Source organism: Centrocercus urophasianus, unplaced genomic scaffold (assembly GCF_019232065.1).
Source record: "Centrocercus urophasianus isolate 14NV4802_14NV808 unplaced genomic scaffold, USGS_Curo_1.0 seq_12, whole genome shotgun sequence".
Lineage (NCBI taxonomy): Eukaryota > Metazoa > Chordata > Aves > Galliformes > Phasianidae > Centrocercus > Centrocercus urophasianus.
This window is the reverse complement of record NW_024884364.1, coordinates 58,390,297-58,407,324: the sequence shown is the minus strand read 5'-3', so window position 1 is coordinate 58,407,324 and position 17,028 is coordinate 58,390,297.

Below are 17,028 nucleotides of genomic sequence, written 5' to 3'. Positions count from 1 at the left end.
AAAAGAAATTTCCCAGTATGGAAAAGAGCTCTGGATAATGCAAGCAAATTGATCTGCTTGGCAGGTTATCAAATAAAACTTGAGTGCTAACGATATTCGTAAGGTAAGTTCAGAAATATCTTTGAAGATAAAAGTTTGTGCACAACATTTCTAGAGATAACATCATGTCCAACTTACAGAGGTTGCATTACTCGTGCATAAAACAGTAAGCTTTGTTGATGAAGGTCTATACAAATATTTCTATTCAAGAAATCAGAGATTCTGACTCCTAATTCCAGCTGGAGGGAACCAGAATATCAGTGTTTCCTTGATATGAAAATCCTCAGCTTTAAGGAAAAGACCAAAGGCCAAACAGTCTCTGAGATTTCGAGTTTTCTTCAGATAGCCCTGCTTGTCATGCATTATTTGCTGATAAAAATAAGGTAGAGAAACAGTCTAATCTTGGTTTTGTCAGGAATTTAAAGTCATCTGCTTACAACAGCGTTAGATAAAAGTGTAATTAAAAAAACAAAACAAAAAAAGATTGTGAACTTATATATATTATACGCAACTAAGAAATATGACAGCCAAGAAAACTAAAACGTTGGATAATCTCCTCATTTTAAATCTACATAATGCATAAATACACACATAAACATATTATTTATTTTTACAGAAGTCACCTGTCATTTTCCCTTGATGTTTTGTAGCCTCTGCTCTGTAACTTCCAAGCTGCCACAGACATCCCAGTTCAATGTCTTTCCCATTGGGTGGCCCTTAACCCAGATCCATTTCCGCTCATCCTGGTGATATCCTTTGTCAGTATAGCATTCACTGTTCAGAATAACTGCCTCATCTCAGACTTTTTACTCAGGCTTTAGACTCACAGACTTTTCTGATTAGTGTTTTGCTGCTGAAGATCCCTATTTTTATTCATTTTCTTCTTCTTCTTAGAAGGGCAAGTTTTCCTACCTGCTTCCTAAATCCCCTTCTCACTTTCCTTTCCAAGCTTGTTCTTCATTGCCTCCATATGATATATCTGCTCCATGCTCTCGTTAAGTCCTATCTACTTGTTCTTTCGATCTCAGTCTTCTTCCCGTTCCTCCCTAAAGTTTAGTTTCCTGTACTCAAAACAACAAGCTTCAACAATACAATCTTCACAATCAAATCATATTCCAGTCTTCTAATGCCTCTTTAGATAAAGATGTCTCAATGACCTCTTCTCTGTTTTCTATTACCCTAAATATCTGTTCTCCTCAAAGAATTTTATTAGGCTACTAGGCAGAATTTTTCATTTTTCCTCTGAGTTCCAGTCCTTCTTTTTTTCTCTCTACAACAAAATAGTGTGGTTTCCTTCACCATATTGGCAAGATGTCTTGAGTACAAAAAAAAGGTAATAAGCTTCCCTACTCTTCATATTGCTCATTTTGGAGATAGACTAACTCCTTGTAATGGAACAGGCTGGGGACTGACCTAAAGGGAACTGTTTTGCTGAAAAATATTGGTAGTCATGAAGGCTAGTGGCATCCTGGGCTATACTGTCAATACTAAATTAATGGTATACTGAGAAGCAATTATTCTCCTTTACTTGGCCACATCCAGAAACTGTTTTAGGACTGATTTTGGAACTGACACGTATTCAGTTTTGGGACCCCAAAGGAAGTGATACATAAATAAACTGGAGCAAAAGAACTCCCTGCTGGAAAGGATTTGGGAGTACTGGTGGATTGCAAGCTGGACATGAGTCAGCAATGTGCCCTCACAGAAAGCCAGCTGTATTCTGGGCTGTGCCAAAAGAAGCATGGCCAGCAGGTGCTCCTGCCCTTCTACTCTGCACTGGTGAGGCCTCACCTGGACTACTGTGGCCAGGTATGGAGTCCTCAGTACAGGACAGAATGAACCTGTTACAACACGTTCAGAGGAGGGCCACAAAAATCATTCAAGGGATGGAACACCTAACCTAAGAGGATAGTCTGAGAGAGGTGGGGCTGTTCAGACCAGAGGAGAGAAGGCTCAAGGGAGACCTGAGAGCAGCTTTTCAGTATCTGAAGGGAGGCTATAAGAAAGAAAGGACTAGATTCTTCAGCAGAGTCTGCTGTTATAGGACAAGAGGAAATGCTTTCAAACTAAAAGAGGAGAGATTTAGACTGGACACAAGGAAATTATTTTTTATGATAAGGATGGTAGAACATGAAACAGATTGCCCAGAGAGGTGATGGAAGCCCTGTCTCTTGAGACATTCAAGGTTGGGCTGAACAGGGCTCTGAACAGCCTGATCCAGCTGTAGGTGTCTCTGTTCATTGCAGGGAAGTGGGACTAGATGACCTCTAAGGGACCCTTCCAACTCAAATGATTCTACGATTCTATGAAATGCAGTGAAAGATTTTCAATATCATCCAAGAGCACCCTCTGTATGATGAATGTCTGCAGCAGCTGGGTATATTTGATCTGAAGAGATTGTAGTGGGGGGACATTATAGACCACTTCCAACACTGATGATTAAGCTGTTGAAAAGGCAAAGCTAAGTTCAAGAGGACACAATATAATGCATTTAACTGGAATGGGGTTCTGACAAGGTATGGGGAAAACTTTTTCTTAGTTTGAATAAAATTAAGCACTGGAGAAAGATGCCTAGAGAGGTTGTGGAATTCACCTTTTGAGGTTTTAAATACCTGATGGAACAAAGTCATGAGTAAATTGAATTTTGAATTCAATGTTCTTTCTTTGAGCAGATGGTTGAACTACAGACCTCTTGAAGACCCTTTTCATGCACAAGATTGTGTAACTGCATGAAATCTAAGTTGAAAATGCTTTCCCAAAAGCTTTTCACTTGTTCAAGTCAGGGTGGGTTTGGATTTATATAAACGCTATGTATCCTTTTACAATTTCAAGCCTTTGCTCTCAGGCACAGAAAACATACAGCATTTCAAAGGAAAGACAAACAGAATTGTTTTCTATGTATACAAAACAAGATTCATTGTTGGATACTATCAAGTTGTTTTGTCTGAAATGTTTGAAGGGGGGAAAATGAGGTCTAAGTCAAAGTAAATTTTAGAAGATACCTGATTTTCAGACTCTTGCTGGTATACCACTGCTGATACCTAAGTTGCTGATAATCCATCATAACTACGGCGAAAGCTCAGCTGCCCATAATACCAGCTAGACATCACATGATGAGGACTAGGCAAGTTGCCAAATAGTAGGTTTGTTTTTAGTGGGAATATCATGGTTTGGCAAATCAAGAAGTAGACCGGAATATACTCTATTTCATAATCTTTTCTCAATGCACTATGTATTTTAAGTGATTCTGTACAGAATGAATGATTTAATGTATTGGCCAGTTGTAAAACTTAAGCCTGGAGTCAGCTGTATTCTTACAGTTGTATTAAAAAGAAAAGCACTACAATTTTCCTTTGAGATTCTCTTAAAATTTCCAAATATGTAGCACTTAGCTAAGAGATGAGTGATGATATCTAGCAAAGTCAGTAGAAAATTATGACAATGCTACATCTAGAATTAAAAATAGAAATCACCACTAACAAAGCATAAAAAGGAAACAGAGTGTGTTTTGTCTTATTTTATAAAGCGTGTAAGTGGAATATAAGGAAATATGGATCAGTCTTGGAAGCTACATGTTTCTGGGAGAAGAATGATAACAAAGAAATTGAGATGTACAGGGATGTAACACAATCGGAAGTATCGCAGAAACTAAATACATATTTAAAGAAAAGCTAAAATATAATAGTCTACAGTGGTAATGTCCCAGAAGAACTCTACCAGTAAGGGTAGAGGGAAAGCAAGGGAAGATACTTCACTAAGTGTATCTGAATGATTAGCTATGACTTAGAGAGTGCTTCTACGTGATGCACAAAATTAATTTTATGTATGCAAGATCCTTTAGGAATTAAGAAACTGTGCACTCTAAACTTGATGGCATTTCCATTCCTATACAGTTTCTGTAGAAGCCAAGAAAAAGGTAACCAGTTTGTAAAATGTTTGGAATGCGCAAAACTACAGCAAAAGAACCCAGATAGGTCTACAGATTTACGTGCATCAACTCTGTGGTCTGGAGCAGGAAATGGAGTACCTTATATTAGAAGTGGCATGTGAAAAACACTTACAGAGTCCTGAAGAGAGGAGTGAAAAATTGGTAAAACTGCCTCCAGTAAACCTGCCAGATTTCTACTGGGTTCAGGTTGCTGCATTGTTGATATGACAAATATTCACCTCCAAATTTAATGAAGACTCAAACTTGTGCTCCTTCAAGAAATTTGTTATATCCTTTGGAATTGCAGCCAATTAAAAAAAAAAAAAAAAAAAAAAAAAAAAAAAGAGGTATGTCATGACCTCCTGTTCAGTTTCTATTTGAAATACAACTCGATAGAGTTCTGTTTATTCTCAGCAATATCTTACTAGTCCATTTCTAACTGAGTTCAGATAGAAGGATTGTGTCATGGTAGTGGTGTCCGCAGTCTTTCCTCACTTGATATTTCTAACCATTGACATTGATTTGTTCCTGCAGTTCAGGAGTTTTGGGGCAGAAGTAAATGATGGCATGCTTTGCCCCTGAGTAAATACTGCTCATGTAACCATCCACAGTACTGCAGTGACTAGCCAGACCACCATTTCCTGAGGCCCAGATAAAAATATTTCCTCTACCACAACGACCCTAGGGGAATAAAAAAGAAATAACAAAACAAAACTGAACTTTCCATGCAGACCTTTTATTTCAAACAGCCAGTGTTATATTTCTGCCAAGCTTAAAAGGTGTTTTTGATTATGTAGCTTTCAACTACCATGGAATTAATATAGAAAAACTTGTGTTCTTCAGGGAGCCCTGTCATACATCTGCAAAATAAGGTTCTTTTTATGTACCTACACATTAACATTGACATCCATTCCCTCATTTAGTTAATAACATTTGAATGTTGTTTCCTTTCATGTAGTAATTTTATTTTTTATTTTTAATTTTATTCCTAAACACTTGCTTTGGATGGAGGTAAAACTGGAAATTTTCAATATTTGTGCATCAAAACATAAACAAAAACAAAGAACTGTACCAATAATGGGATCATTTTTTTTTCTTATGGTTTTTGAAATCTAGGTCCAGTCTTTCCTAAAGAGCTTTGAAAAAAATACAGGTTGGAAAGCAGACGTCTTGATTTTGTCTTGATTTTTATTTGAGGGGAGAACTTTCTAATTTTTTTGATTCTTTCTTTCAGTGACTTCAAAGCTAACCTGCTGGGACTGGGATCTTGCATATCTTTAGGACCTTGGTTGCAACTATAAATAGTTGTGGTTGTTAATGCAGGTACGCTTGCTGGTGAATCTAGAGCATGTATTACATGTCCGTCAAGGAGTTGAATTCCAAAGAAGGAGAAATTAAAACTGCATTAGTAATGCTTAACTTTAACAGCCAGATAAAAGATATATGGTAGAGGAATGCAATCCAGTGTTCACTAGCTACTTGAATTTCTTTAATAAAGCTGACAAACTCATGAATATTAAAATGAGTCCTGGGTTATATGTCATGATGTAAGGTGTTCCTCTTGCACAGCAAATGGTGTTCATGCAGTTAATAAAGAGAAGAAGAGGAGAAAGAGAGGTTTAGACCACAGAGGAAAGGTCAACTTATTAGAGGGTGCAGTGGATTTTTTTTGCTTTACTGAAAAAAATTCAGCAAATTAAATAATTGAGTTGAAGGTGATAATTTTTTCTTTTGAAAAAGCCAATCCTTTGTAATTTGTCTTGTAATTAACATACAAATATACTTAACAGTCTGAGATAGAAGATGCAGATTTACAGATGGAAATAAAATTAAACTTTTCAAAAAGATCTGGGATAAAATACCTGGAACAATCTCTGAAAATAGAATAAAATACATAATTTATTACAATTGTATTTTAAATTACTGAAATTATTTAATTAATAAGATTATTTTTTCAGAGTTTTTTTACAAGTGAAACTTGCTAAAGAGCAGTAAAAGATAATTTTGAAGAATATACTTTCCGAGAAACTTGGAAAAACATCAGGGAGAAGAAACTTGTAACATATTTTTAATCAGTTGTATGCATTCAGATGAAGAAATACAAGTTCTGAATGGCAGCATGAGCAATATTAAAATGTATTTTATTTCCAACTTGAATCCTGACACAGTCTCTAGCATATATTACCTCCCCAGATTTGCCTTGAAAAGAAGATATTTTGCACTGTTTTTTGAAAAATATCATTTTTGATCAATTAGGTCAGAAGCAGCTTCTGTATTTCTGAAACAAGTCTACAAAAAAAAAAAAAAAAAAAAAAAAGCATCCTAGAGGTACTAGATTATCCCTTTAACGCCTCCATTAATATTAAATAATCCTGCAAGTATACCATCTCGGTTTTGGAAAATATATTAATTGGGTGTATGTCAGGAATAAAATCCAGGAACTCAACTTTTAATATTTCTTAAATCAAAAGCTTCTTGTTCTTAACAGCTAACCCATTTAGATATTCCCTCACTCTCCACCTTCCAAAAAACCAGCTCCTCCAGATGAATGCTGCACTCCAGTGCTGTCTGTAATACAGTTAATTCACCAGTTACAGAAGTGAAATGCGCTGCAGCCATCTACATTTGTACTCGTCCTAGTGTCAGTTATTTCCACAAATGGTAAAAAAAATAAAAACAATTTTTCTTAATGCTCAGAACCGTATTCATTACAAAGTACCTCTTGAAATTGCCACTAAATGCCCAGTTTTCTTTGTGGCTATGGCTTAATGCACCTTTCAAAATCAAAGGGAGATTCCAAACATGCTGTTTTTTGTTTGTTTGTTTGTTTGTTTGTTTTTCTGATATATACTTCCTTGTAAATCACAAATATCCCACTGAAGATAACGATAGAAATGCAAGTAAATTCTGTCCCTTTTAGTATAGATAATTCATAGTTCCTTCGGTTGGTAATGCGTGTTTCAGACATTGCTGACTGATAATGATCTATGTACTGATAAAGTAAGAAGCACATAACACTACGAAGTAAATCTCTTAAGAGCCAAAACCTGCAGACAACTTCGCTTACATGCACTCCTATGAATTGGCCCATTGAAATCAATGAAATGACTTGTGCATAAATTTAAGCATATGAAAAAGTATTTGAAGGTAGGAGATTTAGCTCTTAATTATTTAGGTTGCTGAAGGAAACAAAAGCCACAGTTTTACCCAGAACAGGTGACAGATCTTCTTAGAAAGGTAACATGGAAGAGGCATAAGGGGAGAGTGTATAAGCAGTCTTAACTAGGAATACGTGAGCACACTGATACTGCTGCAGAGGATCCATCTGGGAAATGACTGATCTAGGTAATTATATTGCAAAATCTTTAGAGGAGACATCCCATACGAATTTTAGAAAATACGGATCAGGTACTCAAGATAGCTGCCAGATGCATAATTCACTCTGAATAATTTGTTAGACAAATCTCACCTCCATTTTCTATTTGTGAATTGTACAAGAGCAATTTATGATTTTCTTAGATTTATTATTCAGAATTATTCCCTGAATGAAAGCGTATCATTTATCAGCAGTTCACTGCAGGAGCTTGATATTCAAAATTTGGCATTCAATATTGCTACGTTGGTTAGTCGGAGCAGAAGACGTTGCATGTTGTGGTGTGGTTTTTTTTTTTTTTTTTTTTTTTTTTCTGAGTGAAAGTAAGTCAGAGTCAGGTTTTCTGTTGTAAATCATTGTTTTTCAGAATTCAGAATTCACTTTCTATTCCCACTTTGCAGTAATCACAAGGCATCTCACAAACATTCTGGCTAAAAGCACAGTTGTTCAAAATTAAAATGTCATTATTTCCATGGAATTATTTTGTCCTATTTTGTCTCTATTTATGTCCCATAGTGTCTCTACATTCAAATATAACAAGAAGGTTTATCATAAGATATATCATAATTTAAAAAAAAAAAGTACAACTAATAGAGATAATTTTGTCCAGCTGCATAGTCCCCCAGCTGGGATATTGTTGAATGTCCCATGCCTTATTCATCAGCCCTAATACATTAGGAACAAAACTTACAAAAAGTGACACTGCAGAAGAGTTGGAGCTTTAGCTTTCTAAAATCCATGAGAGGAACGTTTCAGAGAAAGAAGAGTATCATTTATATTTTGTGAGTTTTTTACTTGTAAGATTAAAAAATAGAAGAAATTACTATTTTGGTTCTGCTGCTGAGGAACTATTTCCTACATCACAGAACAAAACTGTATGTGTCTCCCTTGTTTCTGAAAAATCTAATAATAAATAGAACATTGTAGAAACGTGGTAAAAGGATAGATAACGTCTTGAAATTGTTCCTAACTCCTATTTTTCTTCAAGAAGACAAGAACAGCTAAAGAATTGGAAGTGAGATATATAAAGAAATTACAGTTCACTTAACACAAGCAATATTTAGTAATTTCTTAGCCCTGGCTTGCAGTCAGTCATCTTAACCATCTGCTTAGAACTGAACTTTTTCTTCTGTGTAGTTGAACTATATCAACAGAAACAATTTCTTCAGGGAGAGTAAATGTACCGCTATGTATGGTTTGATGAAAGACTGAATCTTTGTATTCTTGGAAAGTAAGTCTTCCAGTAACAAGGAGCTAACGTTTGAACTCGTCAAAGCAAGCCTTTCAGAACAGGAGATAAGAGCACTTGAATGATTCTTACAAAGCGGTAGCCAGTCCAAAAGAAAATGTTGCATATGGTAATTTATTCTGGGAGTTATATTTCCCTCGGCCTTGACAAGAACTTTGCCATGACTCAGTAAGTTGGGTTTAGATCCCACTTTTCTTTGGAAGATTTGGTTTTCAAATACAAACCAGTCTTACAAACAGACGTTTTATTCATATAGACAATGCTACTGGTGTAGACAGGGGGAAGATAATGGCCAGATCAATATTAAAAATGGCTGGTAATATAACATCAATCTGAGATGGGGTGTTTATTCACTGTGCTGCAGAAATCTTAATATTTAAGCACCTATATTAATATAAAAGCACTGTTATTAATAAAAATTCTTTTGCTTTTTGAATTAGCAAGAAACATACGATCAGAAAGCCTTTATCCTGATATAAGCTACCGCTGCGCTGGAGGGGATAACTACACTAACGCAGTGTCGCTGTCTCAGCATGTGGCCTGTTCAAAGTCACTGTTTGCATGGACATTCTACCATATGGAATTACCGTGATTTTATTCCAAAAACTGTAGTACTTAGTGTTGCCCAAAACTTCCTAAAGTGAGAATACAGCACGAATGTCTTTGCATTCTCCTTTTCTCCATTCAAAAAAGAAAAAGGAAAAGGCTTATCTCTCTTACTAGGAATCCCTCCCTCCCACAGTTAGAAATATAAATTATTTTTAAGGATTAAAAAATCAACATGTACAAGTAAAATGACCCCTTCCCTTTTATATACAGTTACTATTATTTTGTAAAATCTCATATTTTGGGGAACCTACCTCCTCATTTTCAAATACTTGAGACTGTCCACGCTGGAAACATCCTTTGCCCCTGAAAGGATGACTAAATCTTCCTCCCAGGGATGCCCCACAATTGCCTCCTGGGCTGGATGTGTCTCTGCACCCAGTGAATGTGTATGAGCAGAAAACACGCTACTGTAGCACTTGCACCATACTGTGGGCCTGAACACATCAGGCATTCTTAGGTGGTGTTGATACGTAAGTAGGTGGTTAGACCCTGCCAGGCATGTTTGGGCAGCCTGACCACAGACAGCATGCAAGGCCCTGGCATGGGTTGCCTGCCAGCACAATGCACCCTTGTCTGCTCCTGGGAATGTGTTTTGAGCAAGTGAGGTAGGCATACGTCTGGAAATCTGAGCAAGGCAAGCTGTTCCGGTTCGTGTTAAGAGGAAAAAGGAAATGAATAAACATTATAAGTCTTCGTTAGCCCTGTGAGAGTGAAACACATTCTCTCATGCACAAAAAAAGAGTAAAAGAAATAAAAGGTAAGTAAGACTAAAAGGAATTTTTGAGAGCAAGAAACCCATGAAAACTGCTGGAAAGATGCAGTTGTACATAAACAGAGCAGGCTACTTCAAGAGACTTTGCAAGTTGCATGCACAGAGTTCCTAACAAAACAGCATTCTGAGAAGATATCAGTTTACCAAACCTGAGTCTTTTCCTCAAAATGGATAAATATTGCTGTATTTAAGATCTTATTTCACAGTCACACAGGATGGCTGAGGCAGGCAAGGCCCTCTGGGTCCCTCTGGCCCAAGCCCTGATCCAGCAGGGCCACCCAGAGCAGGGTGCCCCAACCCCTGGCCAAGCAGCTGCTGCAGATCCCTAAGGAGGGAGATTCCACGATTTAATGAATACTTCTCTTGCACATCTTGAGGCTTGTTTTATTTTTAATGTTTTATTTTTAATGTTTTTCTTTATTTACTGCTGAAGAAAAAGAAGCCTTGAAAGTCTGAGGTACATCTCCCTGAACCTGGGTTTAGGCAGAGTAATAATACTGTGGCAGCTTTGGAATCTCAGGGCTTTTATGCCAGCCTGAGCCTGCAAAAGCAGCAGCACTAGGCTGGGATTTGGTAGTCAGTGTATTCCTTCCCATGTGACTGGGGATGGATGCATATCCCAATTATGGAACATCACATGTTTGGGTTTCTAAAATGAGGTTTTGATATTCTAGCTTGTAGGAAATTGCAGAATATTTTCTTTTATAATTAAGGTGGAAGGAAATACCATATCAGAATACTGTAAGTCCATGCAAATAAGAAAATTTGTTTTGGAGAGTTCTAGTCTAGCCTTGCAATTTTCGTAGATAAATGTTTAACTGCATAGAAAAAAATATTCCTATTCCAGAGAAATAGCAAGTATAGAAGGATATATAATTTATTGACTTCTACATGCACAGTCATAATAGTTGAAATGATGTGGAGTGGAACTTCTGATGAGGCTTTGGTATAGCTAATGAGAGCATTCAGTTGGAGGAAGAGGTCTATCCTACAGATGATATAGTGTTGCAGCTTAACCCAGTACCCAGTAGGCAGCTTAGCACCACACAGCTGATTGCTCACTTCCCCCCAGGTAGGACTGGGAAGAGAATAGGAAAAAACAAACAAACAAATAGAACTGGTGGATTGAGATTAAAAAAAAAAAAAAAAGGAAAGGAAGATAAAAATAATAGTTATGATGGTTATATACATATATATAACCAGATGCCCCACCCTTGGAGGCCCCATCCCTGGAGACATTCAAGGCCAGGCTGGATGTGGCTTTGGGCAGCCTGGTTTGGTGGTTGGTGACCCTGCACATAGCAGGGGGGTTGAAACTAGATAATCATTGTGGTCCTTTTCAACCCAGGCCATTCTATGATTCTATGATGACATATTTACAAAACAACTGATGCACAGTGTGATTGCTCACCACCTGCCAAACAATGCCCTGCCATTCTTCAAGCAGCATCTTTCCCCTCTACCCCCCACCCCCCAGCCAAATCCCCTGAAATTTATAGTTTTTTCACATGATGTCATATAGTTTGGATTATCCCTTTGGTCACTTCAGGTCAGCTGTCCTTGTTCTGACCCTGCCCAGCTTCTGGTGTCCCCCACTGGCCCTTTTGCTGGCAGGGCAGCATGATAACCTGAAAATTCATTGACTCTGTGCAGCACTGCTCTCCAACAACTAAAACATAGGTGTATTATCAACATTTTTTCACTCCTAAAGCCAAAACACAGCATCATACCAGATACTATGAAGAAAATCAACACTGGTCAATGAAACCAGGACATATAGCAAACTTGCCCCAATAGCTAAGGTTAAGTTACTGGCAGTAGGACAAAGATCCAGATAAGGCAAAGCTACATACAAATAAGAATGAAGATTGGAAGCATATGTGGTCATATGGAAAGTTAAAGCAGATGATGGAACAGCTTAAGAATAAAATGACTGAAGTGACAGATATAGCAAGTTAGACCAGAAGACTCCAGTGGAGGAGATAATAGTGGTAATATAGGCAATATATTGAAAAAATAAAAAAGACAACGTTGTTATAGAATATGCATGCTAGCATACAGAAATGCTACACTAGGTTTGGTTATTTGAAGTGTCATATATAATACAAGGAAGGTTGTTATTCTGTTCTTTTTGAGTCTTCTTCCAGAGAGCTGCCTTTAGTTAGGGCTACAACATTACTCAGAAGATACAGACAAATTAGAAAGACTACAGAGAAGAGCATTAAAAAAAAAAAAAAAAAAAAAAAAAGAGAGAAAGAAAAGGTGTTGAAAATAAGGCTGAGAAGGATAGCTTAAGAGACAGGGCTATGTTCTGTCCAGAGAACAGAAACGAAAAGGGACTAAAATAGTTCTCCGTAACTGCATAAAGGAGTGTTGCAAAGAAGATAAAACTAATTATTCTCATTATTCAATGAGAGCAAAACAAGAAGGAATGGATTTATTTTTTTTTCTGCCACATATATAATATGGTTACTATTACGAAAAACTACAAGCGAAGAAATGGTTAGGTCATAAGCAAACTATCAAATGGTTTACCAAAATCACCTCCTCTGCAGGAATTTAAGGCAATACATATATCAATCTATCAGCAATAGTCTAAGCTTAATGAATTCAATCCTGATACAATCTATGAGGGAAGGAAAAGAAAAAGACTGAGCTAAATGATCTGCATGGCATGTGTTTGCTGGTAAGTAGTTCTAGGAATCTCTGACCTCGTGTAGTACAATGAGAAGTTTATTTGCTATTGTTAATTTTCCCCTATCCACGGTCCCTGTCTTCATCTGAAAGAGCAAATGTAGACACGTGTCTTCCAGATTTCAGTTACTGCTGATGTACCTTATACATTTGGAGATGTTATGCATTTAGTGTTAGCTGGAAACAGAAGCTCTCATACCTTTCATCCGCAGGGATACTCTTGGGTCCAGGCAGCAGATGGTTGTGCCCAACACTTTTCTGTGGTGTGCTGCAGGTTAAGGGCAAGGTTTTGTTTGGTCTTTGTTTTTAAAGCCCTTTCAAACCTTCATCACCATGCTTTCTATTAACTAGTAAAAGCACAATTTACATGCCAAACCTGTGTGTTCTCTGCTTGAAGTAGACCAGTTGCTAAAGTAAATCTCTTCCATGAAAACAGTGCCCCCAGCCCTAACTGCTCACTCGATATTCTTTATGTAGCTGAGGATGTTAAAACTCCTGATAAAAACACTGCACATCAGCATCTGCAAAATGAGTGTTAGGATGAGTATAAAAATTAAGAACCCCTATAGCTTATATTAATGATGTACTTTTCCAATTAACATATGAAATTCCCAATTTATGAATGCAAATCAGCTTAATATTTAAGCCAAAATTCTAAGGTACAGACACACAATTAAACAGGGGGTGGAGCGGGTTATTTTTCTTTTCTGTTGTCTACTGCACTGAAATAGTAAGTGTTCTCAAACCACTGCTTAATGACATAGACTGGAAATGAAGTAGCTGAACAAACCCTCTGTACGGACATCTTTTGCCAACAAGCATTCCAGTGCCAGCAATAAATTCCCAGACTAAACAGTTTAAATTTGGCATTCTCATTTGTGATGCTGTACTTATGCTATACTCACAAGATTGATTCATTGAAGTATTCTAGCAAGTGAATTATTAGAAATATGAAATTCTGGATGACAACCATATGTCTACAGCAAATTAATTTGATATTTGAACAGAACATCATTCTTATCAAGAGGAATTTGTGGTGGTTTGAACCATAATAGCTGCAGTTAGGGTCAGTCAGGTTTCCATTCTAATTCCTACTTTCACAAGACTAAATCCAATGCCAATTGGAACTCGACAATGAGCTCTCAGATATGATGAGACTTTTTTTTTAGTAACTAATGGAAATAATATATACATATATTTAGTAACTAATGGAAATGATGTATATATATTTGCATTCAATTTTCATGTTTTTTTTTCCCATAAAGTTCACCTGATCCAAAAAATAAAAAAGAAAAAATGCTCTTGTATAACTGTTTTCAATTTAAATTGGAATTTGTTCAAGAACTAGTCCAGAATGGTTTAGGTATTCTGACAAAGAAAAAGGAATAAGTATGAATGTTTAGAAATGGGCTGCAAAACAAAACAAATAGAAAAAGCTTCACAAGCATTTTTAAATGTGGACTTAATATGCATGTGTAGCAGCTGGATTGACACAATGGACCCTAACGGCTCCTTCAGGTTCCTTTCATACTGTGTTATTCACTCTGCAGTCAGAGTAGCAAAAACAATTTTTTGGGGAAAAAGCCTGTATTTTTGCAAACAGCTGCATTTAGACAATGACACAAGCGATGCTATCATATGACTGTCCTAGCAGAAAAGTGCTCTTGTTTAGCTGAAGTATTTAGTATCTGGATATAAGGTGGTGCATGGGTTAGAATGGGATGTAACACAGAGCAATATTTGGGCCAGGGCTGTGAGACCTTTGGCTGACAGATTCCATAACCAAAAATAATGCATGTCAGTCCTTTATTTCCTCACCTGTCAGTTTATAAAGACCACTCAAATTTAAAAAATGTTGCTTATTTTACTAAGCTCATTTTCTGTTTGAAATAATGAAAGATGTTTTGGATTTATTGAGCAATTTTACCTGATTTATGAAAACCACTTTTGTCCACTCTACTCTTTTCTATTACAAGTAAGTGTACTATACTGGGAATACTGAGTGAATGCCCTCGAGGAAGACCACGTGACTGCAATTATTTATGAATTAACATGTCACAGATTTGAAGCTTTGAGACAAACACATTTCCCAGCTGCACATTTGTGACTTCTGAGTTTGTAAATGGAACAGATGAAATAATGACTTGCTCTTCCTCTCTATCAGTTATTTTACTTGCTGGATTTGTAAAGACAGGTAGGAATACTTATGTAGATATTTACCAGTCACAGAGTGTAAATTAAACATGCCATTCCTTTATCAACTGTGATAATAAATACTTGATGCTAGATGATATTTCCTTACTAGTAATACTATCATTGTTTTAATACCTCATTTGCCTTTAGAGATGCAAAAATTATTTCTGAATGCTAATGCTACTTAAAGTCACAAAGCAGGAGTACAACTAAAGAGTGAACTGCTTTAAAAAGCACGGCAACATGTGCTAAGCTCTTGCTTTAACTGGATTTGTGCTTTAGGAACCAAACAGTAATTTGACTGATATTATTAGATACATATTTGCTTGGTTTGTCCTGCAAACTTAAAAGTCAAGCTGAAATCAAACTCAGATGTCTTAATCGATAGCACAAACATAAAGGCAAGAAATATATGTAGAATACATATGGCTTTGCTGTCAGACATGAACAAGTGTAGCTGATACACATACGTACATATATTTGTTAGCTGTCTATGTAAATTCAGATGACAGCCCATTTTCAAGCATGACCTGTGATAAACAAATGCATATAAATAAACAATAAACCAAGATAACACTAAAATAACATCAATTAAAACAATTACAACAACTTCTAGTCATCATGAAGTATTGTTTCAGTTCCATCTTAAAACAGGAAAGGCTCCCAATTGTTCTTAAATCAACTGGTAACTGATTCCACATTTGTGAAGACTTGAAACAAAAAGCTTTTCATCCCTAGTTTGTATTCATTCTAGGACATGGTGGTTCCACAGTCTGAAGAGAGTGTAATGTATAAGCTGCTCTAAGTGAATGTAACAGGTTGAAACAGTGGACAGTACTCTAATTGCTATTTTATATAAATATTTTAAAAGTAAAACTTTGCAAGGAAAAGAAGTCATATTTAAAGTTAACGTGACTGGTAAGTTGGAAGTTTAATTCAGATGTACAGAATTTTGCATAGGATTTGATATTGTGCTTACTGTGTAAATAAAGAAAAAAAAAAATTCAACCAGAAAAAAAGGCTTGGAATTCTGATAACCAGACTGCTATTAAGCACAATACTAAAATGCCCTCTTCATTCACATTAGCAAACAACAGAGTATATAAGAACTTAAAGGTGGAATTCGTATATATATATAAAACTATATTTATAATACACTCATTTGCTATCTATTATTTAAACATATAAATAAATCCTAAAAAATTATTTTCTTCAGTACCATTTATTTTGCAGGAACTGATTTTCATGTTCTCCCTAGATAAGTCCCTAGTATTCTGGAGAACTGGTTGGATGATGACATCAAAAGGGACAACAGATTGGAAGCTATTTAATGACAGGAGGACGGAACATTTAAATCACACTATTTAAAAGTTGTTTTACTGCCATTAGCACTTCTAGGACTTCAATTCCTGACAAAAAACATGAGAAAAAGGCTCAGTCAGCCTTTTAGGAAACAGCTCCGAATATTGCCAGTTGCAAAGTTCTCTAGAAAACTTTCATGAGAAAGGGGGGAAGCTATCAAGATTTGCTGTTGCCAAAGTTAAAAATAAAACAAAGATGAAAGTGCGAAAGCTTGGTGGCTGTTATTTCTTTAGAAATCACAAAGGCACATAAAGAACAGAGCAAAACGAAGTAATTTTTACCTTTTCCTACTCTTTTATAAAGGTCAGATTCAGGGCTGCACTGCCACTGAACACCAGAAAAGGAATATTCTGAAAATAGAGAAAAGAAGGGTGGCATGTCTGGAAAGGCGAGATCTCTGGGTGAGAAAGGCGTTTTGGAAAAGAGCCGGTCGCCCACAAAGTACTCCAAAATAAAGTAATCAAAGCTGTGCCTGAGGTAAGTCATAACTTCTGCAGGCAGGCAGTAGGGAAGTCCCATGTCTGCACTGTTGGTGTCCATAAGTGGGGTGGGCATGATAATACATGCTGACTCTTTCAATATGCATGTGGGGAGGAGCACACAGAAACTTACCTTGCCCCTGTCTCCTGCATCAGATTGGTGATCACAGTTTCTTACTGCTCACCATTAGCCACTTTCTTCAGATCAAAGGGAGAATCGTAAAAAATGAGTTTTACAGAATGGATTGCTCAGGTCACAGAATCACAAAATCACAGACCTCAAGAGATTATTGAGTCAAATCCCCCTGCCAAAGATACTCCACAACCTCT